The sequence below is a fragment of the Phyllostomus hastatus genome, unplaced genomic scaffold, assembly GCF_019186645.2.
Source record: "Phyllostomus hastatus isolate PE091 unplaced genomic scaffold, TTU_PhHast_1.1 phas_contig_148, whole genome shotgun sequence".
Lineage (NCBI taxonomy): Eukaryota > Metazoa > Chordata > Mammalia > Chiroptera > Phyllostomidae > Phyllostomus > Phyllostomus hastatus.
This window is the reverse complement of record NW_025333607.1, coordinates 5,290,959-5,306,064: the sequence shown is the minus strand read 5'-3', so window position 1 is coordinate 5,306,064 and position 15,106 is coordinate 5,290,959. Positions and strand designations below refer to the sequence as shown.

Genomic DNA, 15,106 nt, shown 5'->3' with positions numbered 1-15,106 from the left:
TGGGCACGGGCACAGCCCGGTGACTCTCCAAGCTGTGGGGAGAGGGTGGGGGGAGGGGTGGGCGGTAACTGCCTAAGGATGAGCTGTGAGCAGGCACTAAACGTTAACAAAGGCAGCAGGACAGCAGTGGTGGACAAACAGCGCTCACAGCAAGGGCTGCAGGAACCCAGAGGAAGCAGAGAAGCTCTGGAGCGGGGTAGGGGCGCTGTGAGATGTGAGGGGTGCCCCCGAGAATGGGGAGAAAAGGGGTGGTGCACCGCAGGCTGTGCACAGCCTGATGGCAGACGAGGGACACGTGGGTGGGACTGGAGCCAGTGAGTCACAGTTAAGCGAACAGCAAAAGCGGAAGCTGGAAAGACCGGTTATCTAGGCCGAAGGGCGAGAGCCGAAAGCCAGGCCAAGGAACTACATCTCGAAAACAACAGGTTTTTAAGTCAGAGGGGGTTTAATTCATATGAAGTATTAAGCCCAGTGCCTAAGAAAGAGAAAGCAGTGCTTTGGTGTGAGCATTCGTTAATAACATTAATGACAACGATATGCTTATTGTACATTTGCAGAGCATCATGCTCTGCTCGACTCTGGGGCATGAAGCTGACACCGTGGGGCTTGTGCTCTCGCCGACTCAGAGGGAAAGGTGTCCGACACACACCAGGCAACCAGCAAGGCTTTGCTGAGTGAAGGGTGCATATGTGGATGCGTTATCACAGCAAGCCCAGAGGCGGGGAAAAGGAACGGGAGAATGCACTCCTATTTTTTCATTTATTTAATTTTTTTAGAAGAAGGGGAAGAGAGGGAGAGAAATATCAATCGGCTGCCTCTTGTCCATGCTCCCTGCTAGGGATGGAACCCAACGCCCAGGCATGGGCCCTGACGGGGAATCGAACCGGCGACCCTTCGCTTCCCAGGGATGCCGCCCCACCCGCTGAGCCTGTGGGTCAGGGCTGCACTTCCGTATGTAACACCAGGTACAGACACCACGGTGCCAGCCCCGCCTCAGGCCAGCTAGGTGTGGGAACTGGCCAGGCCGCCCCAGGGGAGCCGAGCCGGGGTTCGGACAGGAGCTGTGCCACAGCCCCCCACATTTATACTCTCTCCGCTCTGGGCGTCTACTCAGCGTCTCCCTCCTCTTGTAAAGTGTGTATGTTCAAACCCTCTTCTACTATAAAGCTCGTTTTAGGAACCAACCTCTGCTCTGCTCCGGGAAGCTTCCTGCCTCAGCTCCCAGGGGGTGAACTCCCAGACGGACACGCAGCGGCACCGTCACCAGGGAGCTGGCGGGACCACCCGTGGGCTCCCTGACGAAGCTCGTCTGCGTGAGGACACAGTCAAACTTCCGTGACCGTGCTCGCTCGTTCACTCGAGCATCCATTACGCCAGAGGTGTTTCGATCTCTCTCGTCTCACGGCACACACAAACCAATTACTAAGATTCGGCAGTACGCCAAAAAGTGTTCTGTTTTCTGCCAATCTGACAAAAAAATAGGTATAATTTTGATTCGCTCACAGCGGACAGCTAATGCGTTGGCTGTTGTCATTTTTCTTCCCCCACTATCGGGGGGCTGACAAAATAGGCGGTGCACGTTTTAAAAATTCTTGCGGCACGCCGGCTGAAAACCGCTGTGTCGCACATTCACCAACCGGCACGGCCACGCACGGTGCGTGATGAAAGGCGTCACGCATGGGCCCCGACTGCAGGCCATCTGCCGTCTGCCCCGGGAGGCACGGTTCACGCACAGACCCTCCCACGGCGTCGGGTTCAACTTCACCTCTAAGGTAAGATCTGTTTTTTCCCCACGGGATGACTGTTAAGGACCCGGACAGGTATTCTATTTTAAAGTCCTATCTTCATCTCCTGTTTGTGCCTCCTCGAGATGGATGCTAACCGGTCCTAAAATGACTCGAGTGCGGCCCCCGGAGGGAAGGCGGAGAAGTGGGCAGCGCTCGGACACAAGAAATGGCACGGTGGCAGCGGCCAGCGCGCCTGAGCCTCGGTGCCAGTACACAGCCATCCGCCTCGACGAGGGGCTCACACGGGATGAGGTCTGGGCGAGCGGCTGCGCTCCGAGAGAGGGTCATGGAATAAATATTTACATTTGAAGTTCTATTTTTAAGGAACCTACTTTAATCCAGCCTCTGAAATACCACGGCCTTCAACAGGCAAACTCTTTCCACGAGGATGCCCTAAGAATAGTTTCCTCTCTCCCTCCCCGGGAGGCCGCTGGGACTTCCCCGGGGTGTGCCGTTCTGATGGGACTGAAACAGTTCTTACTTAAGCGGCCCGCACTGTTTTCCGAGGCCCACTGATCTCGACACGGCGGCACACGTGGGGAGGCTGCTTCCTAGAAATGCGATCCGCGCCTGGCGTGGCTGCTGTGCGCCGGGCCCGCAGCTGTCGCCGGGGAGCTGGCCGCGGCTCCCAGGCGTTTCACGGAGGCTGTCGGTTTAATTTCATCTAGCAGGCTAAAAAGGCTCAACTATTTTTATTAAAATAACAATCAGGAAATAATTTCCAACGAGGAGAGCCTGAGCAAGCGCACGTCCTCGCCCCGCACAGATGTGTCTGTAATTAGCAAAATCAAACGTCCCCGTTTTTTCTGTGAAGCCTTTGGCTTCTCTTCCTTCCAATAAGTCCCTATGGAATAAAAGCGAACGATGTCAAACCACACACTGCGTTCACAAATTTACGGACAGTCATTAGTCAATCCTGGCAGAGACTTTTACTTTGACACCGGACGCAGCACAAACACCCGGGAAGCGTGCGGTCCCACCACTCTGGCGGCAGTACTGGGCGAGCAAGCCACCCACACGAACGGAGCCACCTAGCGAAACACGTCTGCCCTGCGGTTCGACTACCCCCGGGCCCAACCTGAACAGAAAGACTCCGGACCCATCATGTGCCCTGCACACAAAGTGAGGCCTGGGTGGGAAAGTGGCTGTCCCTGGAGAAACATCCGGTGACTGGACCGCAAGGCCCCACTCTGACCTGCCACCCCGTCATGGTGAGCACGGCCAGGCTCACCTCTCATCAGGACCCCCAAAGACGGTGCAGACTCGAACCCAACGGCACCGGCTGCAGAACCTAAAACCACCCCTCCACACGCTGGCTCAGTTCAGTGAGATACCACCAGATCCCGGCAACCAGAAGGCTAGCACGTAACCCGGCTCTTCCAGCCCCAACAGAGCCCCCAGCTGCCAAATGTAACCCAATGATCAGCATAAGTGAGGCTAAAGGTCTGGGCCAGGCCATCGGCCTCCCAGAAAACAAAAAAGAGCCAACCTGTCCACTCCGCTCTGTGCAAATGGCAGGTAAAAAGGACAGCGAGAACAGCAGGGGGCAGAGGAGTTGACCTTCTTGGTCCTGGACACCGCAAAAGGCACCCCTGACCAAACACTCTGTGAATGCTCCATCGCAGAAAAACAGGCATGCTGGGGGAGGGAGGGACCCATCCGTCAGCGGGTGGGAACTCACAGGGTCCTGGCTAGAAAGCTGCTTCCCTAGCTACCTGGACACTGCGACCATGCCCTTGAACAGCATTCTGAAGGAAAGGCACACTGAGGTTAACCCCGAAGACTGTCAGCATTCCAAGTCCACCCACACTTGGTGACAGCCCCCGAACGGCCACCGTGGGATTCCTTGGAGGTGATATCAGAGCTGCCGGCCGCATGAGCGCTGCTCCCTCCGAGGCACCTGCCCCAGGAACTCAGGGTCCCCCGGGCTGCCCAAAGACGTGGCTGACCGCTGCTCAAGCTCCTGCCACTGCCGGTTCTGAACAGTGACAGGAATAAACGGAGCTAAACTGAGCTTCTGGCCTCGGAGTCCTGCTGGCAGCCTCCAGCCCCCCATTCCCCCAGCATGCACTTCGTGCGTGGGAGCCCCAGGTTTTCTGCTGCTGCTGCTGCTGGTGTAGATGCTGCTGCTTAAACAAAGATACCCATATAATTCACCTCATTTACATTTTTGAAAAGCAATACTGAATTCCAGTGGTTCTCTGTCCTTCCCTCCCTCGAGTGACAAGTTCAGCAGAGCAGTGAAGATGAACCTTGTAAAAGTGGCCCAACGCCACCGCCACGCTCACAGGCTGGAACTCGGAGGCAGTAGTGATGGCACACAGACCTCACTCAGGCTCGGAGAGACCCAGTCCACAAGTCTGTGGTCCCGGAAAAGCCAACGACAGAGACAGAGACAAGACACGCTCAGAAGAAATGTGTCACCGGGAGCTGTCTGCCATGTCACTGGAGAATCTCTGAACTTCGCTTTGTAGAACAAGGCATCTCCCCCCCCCCGCCACGGGCAGTCCAAAATCAGAACTGGAGGGCTGCAGGCTAAGTCTGCAAAATAACAGGTAAGAAAACTTACCCAGAAGAAGATAAAATATACGTTTGAAAGAAGTTTATTTCGTCTCACTCAGTTTCTCAGACCCAGACACCAAAATCCCAGTAAGTACAGGATGCAGGAAATCGGAAGGACCGAGACCCCAGCCCGCACGGCGACAGCCCTGGCACAGGAGCGAGGCATGGAGCGAAGACCCCACACCAGCACAGGTGACTCCCACCTGTCCTCCAGCAGTCACAGGTGAGGGACACGTGTTAAAGGGGCAGCTCACAGACCCCGGCACAGAAGCAGGTGGGAGGCTGGCATGGCGCAGTCCCTGTCCAGTCCATGGCGCTGCTGCTGTTTCCTGCACTGGTCTCATTTCTGTCACACAGACAGGAGGCGTGCAGGGCGGACAGGAGGGTGTGATACTGAATGCTTGCGTGGGCCTGGCTCCCGGGAAGCATTCCACTGGGCTGGCCAAAACTCCGTTGTTTTTCCATAAGATGGCTTTAGTGGCGCTTAGTTGTCTTCAACTTCATTCGAAACAATTTTGTTAAGATTGTACTGTGACAGCTGCCGTATCAGCATGCTTTAAAAAAAACAACAAGCACTTATAGCCCTGCCTGGTGTGGCTCAGGGGATTAAGTGCTGGCCTGCTAACCAAAAGGTTACAGGTTCAAACTCCCAGCCAGGGCACATGCCTGGGGTGCAGGCCAAGTTCCCAGGAAGGGGAGCATGAGAGGCAACCACACACTGATGTTTCTCTCCCTCTCTTTCTCCTTCCCTTCCCCCCTCTCTAAAAATAAGTAAATAAATAAAAATAAAATTTAAAAACACTTATAAAAATTGGTGAGTTTTTGTGTAGACAGTTTAATATTGAAGATGGAAGAAAATATGCAACGTTTTTGGCATATTATGCTTTATTATTTCAAGAAAGGTAAAAATGTAACTGAACTGCAAAAAAAGATTTGTGCAGTGTACGGAGAAGGTGCTATGACTGATCAAATGTGTCAAAAGTGGTTTGCTAAGTTTTGTGCTGGAGATTTCTCGCTGGACAGTAGGGTAGACCAGTTGAAGTTCATAGTGTTCAAATTGAGACATTGAGAACAATCAACGTTATACCATTCAGGAGAGAGCCTGACATACTCAAACTATCCAACATACTCAAATAGCAACATACTCAAAATATCCAAATGAATAGTTATTGGTGAAAACAAAAACTGTGGGGTTTTTCCATGGGAAAACTGAACGAACTTTTTGGCCAACCAGTGTGTTATGTAAGACGTCCCAGGACATAGGAATTGGTGTCACTGTTGAATGTGCAGTGAGGGGCCACGGGTGTACAGAAGTGCCCTGTGCTCCCTCGCACGCCTGCCCCTTACTCCCCGAGCCCACAGCACACTCGGCCCCACCAGGGGGTGGCTCCAACCATCCGTCCCACAGTCTTCCACCGAGCCCCTGCCCACCGAACCCCAGGAACTACGGATTCGTGGTGCTGCCCCAGAACATCTTCCCTCCGTCTCCCGCCCCGGGGAAGCCATGGCACTGTCCCCTCCGGTGTTCCGGCGGACGCCACCCAACATCGTGACCACCACTTCTGCCCAGGGCCGTCTCTCTCCCTAGACTGAGACTCCAGAAACCAGAGCAATCTGTTCAGTTTTGTCTTCTCCCACCCTGCCTCACGAGGCCCCGGCACAGGGAAGGTTCGGAAGGGTGACGTCGGCCAAGTGAAACGCCACCGCCAGCCGGCCCGGAGCTGAGGTGTCAGCGGGCCCCACACCCCGTGCTGACCCGACAGCGGCTGCCGCACGGCCACTCGGGAGGTAAGTCTTGCGTTTAAACATTTAGGCGGAATATTTTTAAATGAATTATTACATTCACATCAACAAAGCACTGTTGGTATGGACAATAAGCCGAAACAAAGAAGCAGCCTTAATGGAAAAGGTGACAGTGTTGTGCAAACACAACTGCCCCCACCCCCAGCCCCAGGAGGCCACCCGCCCAGGGTTCATCTAATAGTCTTCCCCAGGGAGCTCAGAAATAAGATGGAAACTTTAAGGAGCCTCCCAGTCTGCAAGAGGTGACTGTGTCCTCATTAATGGCAACATGTGATGGAAGAAAGTTTGGGTCAGGGAATGGGGACGTGGAAAAAAAGAATCCTGGCGCATACGTTGGCATCCCGGGAGAAGGACCCTCAGCCAATGGATGGTCTTCTCTGACATCGTCCTGTGAATCCGGCAACTGTCCCAATCGCTCATCTCCCTGCTCCGTCTGCAAACAAGCAGCCCTCTGACCCCACTGCCCCCAGACAGAGCACGTGGGGCTGAGAAGAGGCCGGCGTGCGGGCTCCCATGCTGGCTGTATTTACTTCTGTACATGACTAGGCAGACATTCTTGTTACACACTCAGGTTAGCGAGCTCAGTTAATGCGATTACGGGTCTCAGAGATGGATCCACCTCAGTGCACTGAAAAAAAAAATCTTTTTTGAATGCCAAACTATCATTAGTTTGTGCCAAGTGGAGAACAATTTACTGAGCAAGACTCAAAACAGTTCAGTTTCACCGGTACTAAATTAATAACGCCTTGGTGCAGCTAAGGCAAATCTCTGCAAAATTTAATTTACAAAAGCCAGCCTGAGGCTACCGTGATGTGAAATTCACTTGCTGTGTTCCTGTCACACTCTAGACTCCTCACCCCACTAGCGGGTGGGCCATCTCCAGCACGTGAGGCAGGGGAGAGCCCGACTTCACCCAGCAACCCAGGCAGCGGCCCTCTGAGTGTCCTCGGGCCAGCGCTGCACAGCGGCCAGGCTGAGTCCACTCTTCTCCCTGCACAGAGCTCTCTGAGGGGCACCGGCATCTCACTAAACAAACGCTTTCTCCCACACCTTCATACAGAAGGGGCACGCTCACCATGGGCGAGTACTATCAACCAGACACCTCCAGCTCTATCTAACACACACAGGGCGTTTGGGGCACCGCGCCTGGAACGGCCTGGCTAGCAGTGCGACCCCTCTGTGGCCAGGTCCGTGCTCCTGAGAACTGGGGTGGGCATCTGTAAGATAAATGCATTCAACGTTCGAGCCCAAAACCACTGTTTTACAAGGACCACGAAACATCTGTGCAATAGAAGGTTTTAACAAAAGCACACTAAAAGATACATAGAGAATGTCCACAACTATACAACACAGCCAGACACACCTATTCATAGAAAAAAGATGAAGAAAATTCTCCAAAGCTGTTACTGAGTGTTTTCTTTGAGTTTTGGCACTTGGGGTGATTTTATTTCCTTCTTTCTATCCAGTTACTATGGATGGAGTACATACTTCAATGGGGATACCCATCACTACACAAAGAAGCCTTTGAAAACAAACATAAACATCCACCAATGTATCAATAAATGAAGATGTATGCATATCAGAAGCAAACTTTGTTTTATTGTGCTTTGCAGATATTGCAATTTGTTACAAATCGAAGCTGAGACGCTCCACCACCAAAAGGATTACGAGTCACTGAAGGCTCAGATGATGGTTAACATTTTTAGCAACAGTGACTTTTAATTAAGGTACGCACATTTTGGACACAATACTACCGCACACTTCGTAGACTACAGCCTACGGTATAAACATGACTTCCGCGCACACTGGGAAACGAGAACTCGGGCGACTCACTCCACCGCGACACCCGCTTCCTCGCGCGGCCTAGCACCCGCCCGCCCCGCAGTCTCCCCAGGGCAGGACCACACTCAATACCAGGAAGCTGCTCTACCACAGAGCGAGCTCCGCAGTCCCCACAAGCGGCCACTTCCACGCAGATGTAAGTTGACTCTGTCCGCTCACCGGGGGACGGCAGGACGGCTCTGGGACCCAGGGCGGGTGATATCCCCACGTCAGCAAGTCTGCCTGGAACAGACTCCCTTCCTCTTGGTTCCCCCAGCCCGTTCCCACCTTTTCTCCCCCGCCTCACCTGGGATCTCCGGGAGACACGGAATGCGGGACTTCCACGGCCCACAGAAGAGCTAGCTGAGAGCAGAATCATTTATCCCTGGCCAGTTCTGTATTCCCAGCAAAGAAACTGAGTTTGAGTTGAAAAAGGAAATGAAATAAATGCTCCCCCACCCCTGAAGATGGTGGCACCACTGTAACCAGCGATTGCATTTCCCTGTCCATCCGACCAGCGGGACAGAACCCTGTAACTACTTCCTGCCCCAAACCATATCCCAAACCAGGCAGTTGATAGCAAATCTGTAACTGGGTCATCAGTAAGTTATTTAACTAAATAATAATTTTGAAAGAAGCCACTATTCCCTGTCAATCACATGTCCCACTGGTCTTTCAGAGAACCCTTGGGAATATCATATTTAATTCAGAGTCTTCTCTTTCCAGTTACCCGCCTACCAGGTCAACGAGTTCTCACAGATCCCCTAACAAGTGTGCAATTCCCGAGAGACAGGCAGGTGTCTGGCAATGGCTTGGTCTTCCTGGAAAGGGAGCTGCTGCTTATTGGCCAGCCTGGTCTGCAGGAAAACCCCCCGAGCTCCCCTAACTACGAGCTGACAGATGTGGGCAGGAGGGGCGGCCCCGGGCCGAGGAAGGCCCAGGCCCTGGCCGGAGGCCTCCAGCCCATAGGAGACGCGCTGATGCGGCCTCCCCCACAGCAGGGCCTCCCTGACAGCGGCCCACGACGCAGCCAGCTAAGTGGATGCAACCTCTCAGAGGGAGCCATCGTAAGTGGTACCATTCCTGGAAAAATAACAAAATGGAAAGAAAGCCTGGACAATGAGATATGTAAATTACCCAGCTGAAACTACTGAATTCTAGAACCCAGATACTTACGAGGAGGGAAAAAAGTAAAGGAAACCAGTGCAGTGATTTTCAGCTACAACTTCAGATCAGAATCCCGAGCCGGTATTTTCATAGAGATAAAAGGGGGCTTTGAGAGCATTAAGCTCTCATTCATCAAATATTAAGCATCTGCCAAGCGCCAAGCATACTGGGACTGTTCCGCGCTTGTGCACACGTACAAAAAGGGTCAGTCGGTTCTGCGTACCGTTCCAAGACGGACCACACTCTCCGTGTCAATAAGATAAAGTCAGTCAACTAATACAGGTTCCTGGGCCTCCGCCCCCTCCACCTAGACTCTCTTCCCAGCCCCACCTCACCATCGATCAGATACAAGTACGCACATGCCAGCCCTGAGAGCTCCCTGTCCCATTCCTGCTTTGTGAAGGAAACTGGCTAAGGAGCCCATCAGCGTGCAGAGGTGCCCAGAGCACCCACTCGGCACTGACGTGAGACCAAGACCAGGGAAGAACTCGACAGCCACCTTTCCGCACCTGAGAATGTGGACTGGGCCTCTTCTTTGTCACCTGTGCGTTTGGTCCTCGCCCCACGCCCCTCCCTGTCACGGGCACACAAACACAGTCTCCAGGAACAGGAACGGAAAATACAAAACAGCAATCTGCATGCATGCGTCAGGATTCAAAGCTCAATGAACCTTTTGGTCACTTCTGTAACCTCTACATACTCAGTACAGGAGTGGATGGAGGAACCATCTTTCATCTTGACAGACAGGTCTTAAGTGTGGCCCTGGGCCAGTTTCTTATCACTGCTGAGCTTTCAAAGTCTCATCTACACCATGAAGCTCTGGTTCCCAAACCTTCAGGGGCCCACACAGACAGCTGCATCAGAAGGACCTGGAAGATAATCCCATTCACGAGCCTCTGCCTTTATTAGGGGCAGGAGGAAAAGGGACCCCAGGGCAGCCCGTGAAGTGGACCTGGAAATGGGTGCCTCTCCAAAGGCTGCAGGCGAGTGGCTCTTGCTGTGCAGCTTTGGAAATTCTAAGCCCCTCCAGGGCTGGAGAGAAAGGTGGGGGGGGGCACTCGCCACCCGGAGGGCCCCTCTGGCTCAGCTTCTCTAACAGACTCTGAGAGAACAACTATGGCAGGAACTGCATTAGCTGCCTAGGTCAGCCACAGGTCCCCAAAGAGGCGAGAAGGGTGTGGGGCCCTAGAGAGACACCGAGGAGAAGAGATGGGACACAGGGAAAATGCACGCACCCCCCACGAGCCAGGTTAGGGCTGTCTTCCAGGAGTGACAGGCCCCCAGCAGCACGTGTCAGAGGCCAAGGAGAAGCAGCAATCTGTGATGCCAAGAGAAAGGAATCCTGGGGGGGGTCTAGAGTCTGTCCCCTCCCTGAGTGCCGCTGGAGAAAACCCTTGCTCACTGACTGTCCAGCTGAAATCCGTGTGGGAGTGATCTCCGTGAAGATACAGACTGGAAAAAGGCAAAGCTACCCGGCAGTAGTTCTATTACGCTGCCTGTTTCTGCACTCTAAGGCAGGGCGATAGAGTAGAGGAAGAAAAGAATCATAAACAACATCCAATCTGTTCTGTGGGCACGTTAAGGTATCATGTTATTTTACGATGAGAGATTGTTTTTCTGTTGCAACTACAAGAACCTCCTGTTCCTGCCTCCCCGTGGACGGGTGCTCGTTTCTCAGAACGGACGGGAGCCTGGGAAGCTCTAACGGAGTTAAAACAACAATTGGTACTGGCTTGGCCTGTTCCGTGCAGCAGAGCTGGAGATGCCCTCAGCGAAGTGAAACAGATCTTTTTAGACACAGGGCAGAGATTCAAGAACCAAAACATGCTTCACGGCTTCACTTTTCCCCCCAGCACTACTAACTGTGCATAGTTTAGCATGTTGGAAAAGGAAAAGGAGACGGAACAAAAATTAACAACCCAACAGGCACCTGTGAAGCGACGTGTCTGGGGAGCCGGGCACCGCAGAGAGCTACGGGGACAGGGGGCACCACCACCTGTCACACTGCCAAGCCGCTGTGTTTTCAAGCTGGGCAGCTGCTTTCTAAAGAAGAAACAAAAAACCCTCCATGCCTGAACTGTGAGGCTGGAAAGCCTACTTGTAACTCAGACAAAGCCAGCAGCTTCCAGAGGTTAGCCTTTCATAAACCTATTGTGTGTGCAAGTGCCTAAAAATAGCACGGCCCAGTCCGGGAGGCAGGGAGGCAGGTTGCACCGAGAGTAACTCCTGCGTACTACGTCACCGAACAACAGACACGGGAATGATAGGAGGGGACATCAAAAAGCCCAGGCCGGGCCCAAGCCCCGCGGTCGGTCACCTCCCTCCCTGGGCTCATCCTGCTTCCTCACCTCGTCTGAAGGCTCAGCAAACCTGACAGCCACACAGGAAAGGGGGGAGGGGCGGGGGGGACTGGAGCCACAGTGTCTGCGGTGCTCACTGCCACTTTCCAGATGCGGAGGGGAGGTGACGATCGCACTGTAACTGACGGAGGTGACGATCTCACGGTAATGACTGAGTGTGGCCCTCTCGCCTCTCCTTACACCGAGGCAGAGCTCTCAGCCTTTACTGCCTATCACGCCCAGCTGGGGAAGTGTTTAAAAATACAGATGTCAGAAATTCAGTTTCCAGTTCGGTTTCTAAGTATTAGGCACGGCTATTTTTTAACAGCTTCTCGAAAGGCCCAGATGGGTAGCGGCACTGAGAACCACTGCTTACAACACCCAAGGCGGTCGGGCCAAGTCAGGTCCACCGCGCTGGCAGAGAGGCAGGCCGCAAAAATTAGCGGGGCCGGGGTGCGCGTCAGGGGCGGAGCCTGCCACGGACAGGCCACCAAGGGGCCACCAGCGCTGCCCTCCTACAAACCACCGCTGGACAGAACACAACTCAAGGCAGATATGATCATAAGGACGTGAAGAATTAAAACCTGAACTGGAATACTCTTTAATCCCCAATTTTAAGTTATCATCTGCCTTTCTTTCTCTCATATATGTATAAAGAATTCTACCTTGGATTTTTATCGTGGGGTCAAGGACAGAGCTGAGCTGGGGAACGCGACGACAGGGCCTTACAGAGTTTAGTTGGTGCTTCAGACGAAATCAGAAGGCAACAACCAGCTCTGTTATTATAAGCATCGCTTCGATGAATTCAGATAAAAATCTCCTTTGCCAGTATCAAAACCGTGGCACCCTTCAAAAGACCGAGTCAATGCCCAAGGTTGCATCAAGTTACTAATCTCACAGCCCGGAGAGCATTGTAAAAGGAAGGTTCTTCCGAGTTCCTGTCACTAAACCATACTATCGCCACTGAGTCCATTTGCCAGATGGTTTTATTGTTGTGGTTTGGTTTGGTTTGGTTTGTACAAATACATGGGAGCCGGCAGGGCACTGGATGTGGCTGGAACTGGCTTCCTCAGGCGGAGGTGTGGCCCCGGCCAGGACAGCCTGCACCTGCCGGGCAGGGAGGACAGAGCACCTGCCGGGGGCGACACACAGCCTTGGGACAGAAGGTGCTCACAGCCGCCGGGGAGCCTCATCCGGCACCGAGTACAGGAGAGTCAGAGAACCTGATCTCGGACACCTGTCCCCTTGGTTCGTAGATAATCACACGTAAAACTTAGCACGACGCACTGCACGTGTGGTCTCTCCCTTCTCTCTCTAAATAAACGGTTTGGAAGGGGTGACTGCCACGCCTTCATTCCTGCTGTGCCTCAAGGTGTGAAGGGGACCCGGTGACTCAAGATCCCCAAGCCTCCTGGATGGCAGAAATGGCAGAAGGGCTGTGGGAGCTGGGAGTGACTTTCAAAATGGGACGGTTCCACCTCCAAGCCAAGTGCTTTTATCGAGGAAAAACAGTTACTTTACTTCAGAATCAACATCTTTACACTACCCATTGTTCCTCGTTGAATGCTTCCTTTATGCAATCTTCCACTGATATCCCCTCCAGAGAAATGTTTAATAAAACAAACAAACAAAGGGAAGAACGCAAGGCGTGCTGAGACTTAAGTTACAAAATTACAATGTGCTTTGTGGAAAGCCTTCCGGCTTCCAGGCTCAGGAGCTGGCGGGCATTAGCGGCAGCTTCTCACTCGGGCAATGCCCAGAGTCCCATCTTTGTGACGCCTGCTGTGACGTCTTTCACATAAAAACACTGTGGAAGGCATGCAGAGTTGGGCCGTGGATCTCACACATTTTGTATGACATTTCAGAAGTGTCACTTCACATTCGGTCACAGTCCCTGTCAGTCACACTCACCGCCCTTCCCAGGTCACGCAGCATCAGCATTTAAACTAAGAATCTGCTTAAGCCGAAGAGTTGGCTAATCAGGAAACCATTCCGACTCTATGACACTCGGGGCTGACTGTGCTCAAGGGGCTCAGTGCTTCCAGTGAGGCGTCGGCCACGAAGAGGGCGTTCATCCAACATTCGTGTGAGTATCAGAACACACAAGGATTGTTTCACATCATTCTTGCACACATTCTGAAAGTTTCGTTAGGGTTCTGTCTGGTCTTGTACAATAGCAGTATGTGTATCTTTATGAGTGATCAGTAGGGTATATGATGACATCAATATAATCGTGCAAACTCTTCTTTTTGGTTCTTGTCATCTCTGCCTGCAGAAAATAAGATCGCATCCCCAAATCTCAGTTAGATAAGACCACCTGGATGACCTAGTCTTCTCCTGCGGTCACCTGCCCCGGAGGCACAGGTGAGTGAAAGCCCCGCCTCTCTAGGTTCCATAAATATGTAACCTTGAGCAAATCATTTCATCTCCCCGGGCCTCGGTGTCCTTCTTTTTAAAACGTGGCTAGCAATACCTACTTCCAAGATCTGTTGCGAGTGTGAACAGGTGAAGCACTAACACATGTGCCACATAGTAAATCGCAAGCAAATAACGCTGCCATAGTGTGCAATGATAATGATTAGGAGGAAGAGAGAACGGTTGCAAAAATACTGCAAACGAGACCAATCCATGAAGTGTGATGAGGCTGATCAGTTCCAGTTTGGGAACAAGTACTGGTAATGTAACAAACCTAGAGCACGTGTTACTTACGCGACTAGACAGAACCGTAGTGGTAAGAACAGGAGTGGGAATAAAGTGAGGGAACAGGAAGGAGCTGCTAGGCACCAAGAAAAGGGCGCCTTCCCGTGTCCATTCAGGAAAATAATTCCAAGTGCAAAGCCAACTTTCTGAGTCGGACCAACAAAGATCGGTCCACCAAAAAGCAGAGTGCAGGACCTGTCCAGTCAAAGGCCAAGTCCACTTCCTTCAGGTGACGGCCTCGGAGGTGGGGCGCTCTCCCGGGCTGGGGGAGGCCGTGGAACCCGCGGCACAGGAGGAGGAGAAAGGGGGCTCGTGGGTCGGGCTTTGCTCAGCCTGCCCTGCGCCCTCAGGCCTCACCAAATTCTCCTACCTCTGCGACCATATGCAAACCCATCAGATTACCTTTCTAAGTATCAGTTTTGCTCCGATAAAAGACACCAAAAGGTGCACGTCTACACGTGCCCCTTCGCACACTCAAGCGTGTGTGCTGAGGCCTACGACGTGCATTCTGGCAGCCCAGAGGCCCAGGGTCGGCTCCGCTGGGCTCATGGACATCCCCTATGCCCGATGGTGACGGCGATCGAATCTTTATTGGAACTGTTTGTACACACTCTTTCTTCCTGGTAGAGCATACACTCTTGACAGGGAAGGGCCACATTTTAGTCACCCTGTTTCCCTGGGCACTTAACAGAGTGCACCACTCACACGGAACGGCTCGGTAATGACACACCAAACTCAACCGCCCTCCAGGACGCACCGACGGGAGAGCCCAGGCGCCCTCCCCTGAGGTCTTCGGGTTTTCAGATCAGTTGCCTGAGGCAGCTACCCTTTCTAAATCTTCCTAGTAATGGGATATGAAGTGAAATGTTTCAAGCATGGTCTGCAAAATGTTTCTATTGACCCACTTTAAACTCCAGGAGGATAAGC

General features: G+C 52.9%; 1 protein-coding gene across 5 annotated transcripts in view; it reads right to left on the bottom strand.

The window, feature by feature from the left end:
- Positions 1-15,106, bottom strand: part of SIPA1L2 (signal induced proliferation associated 1 like 2) — a 186,172-nt gene that overhangs the window by 123,373 nt on the left and 47,693 nt on the right. The gene's annotated exons all lie outside the window — the stretch shown is intronic.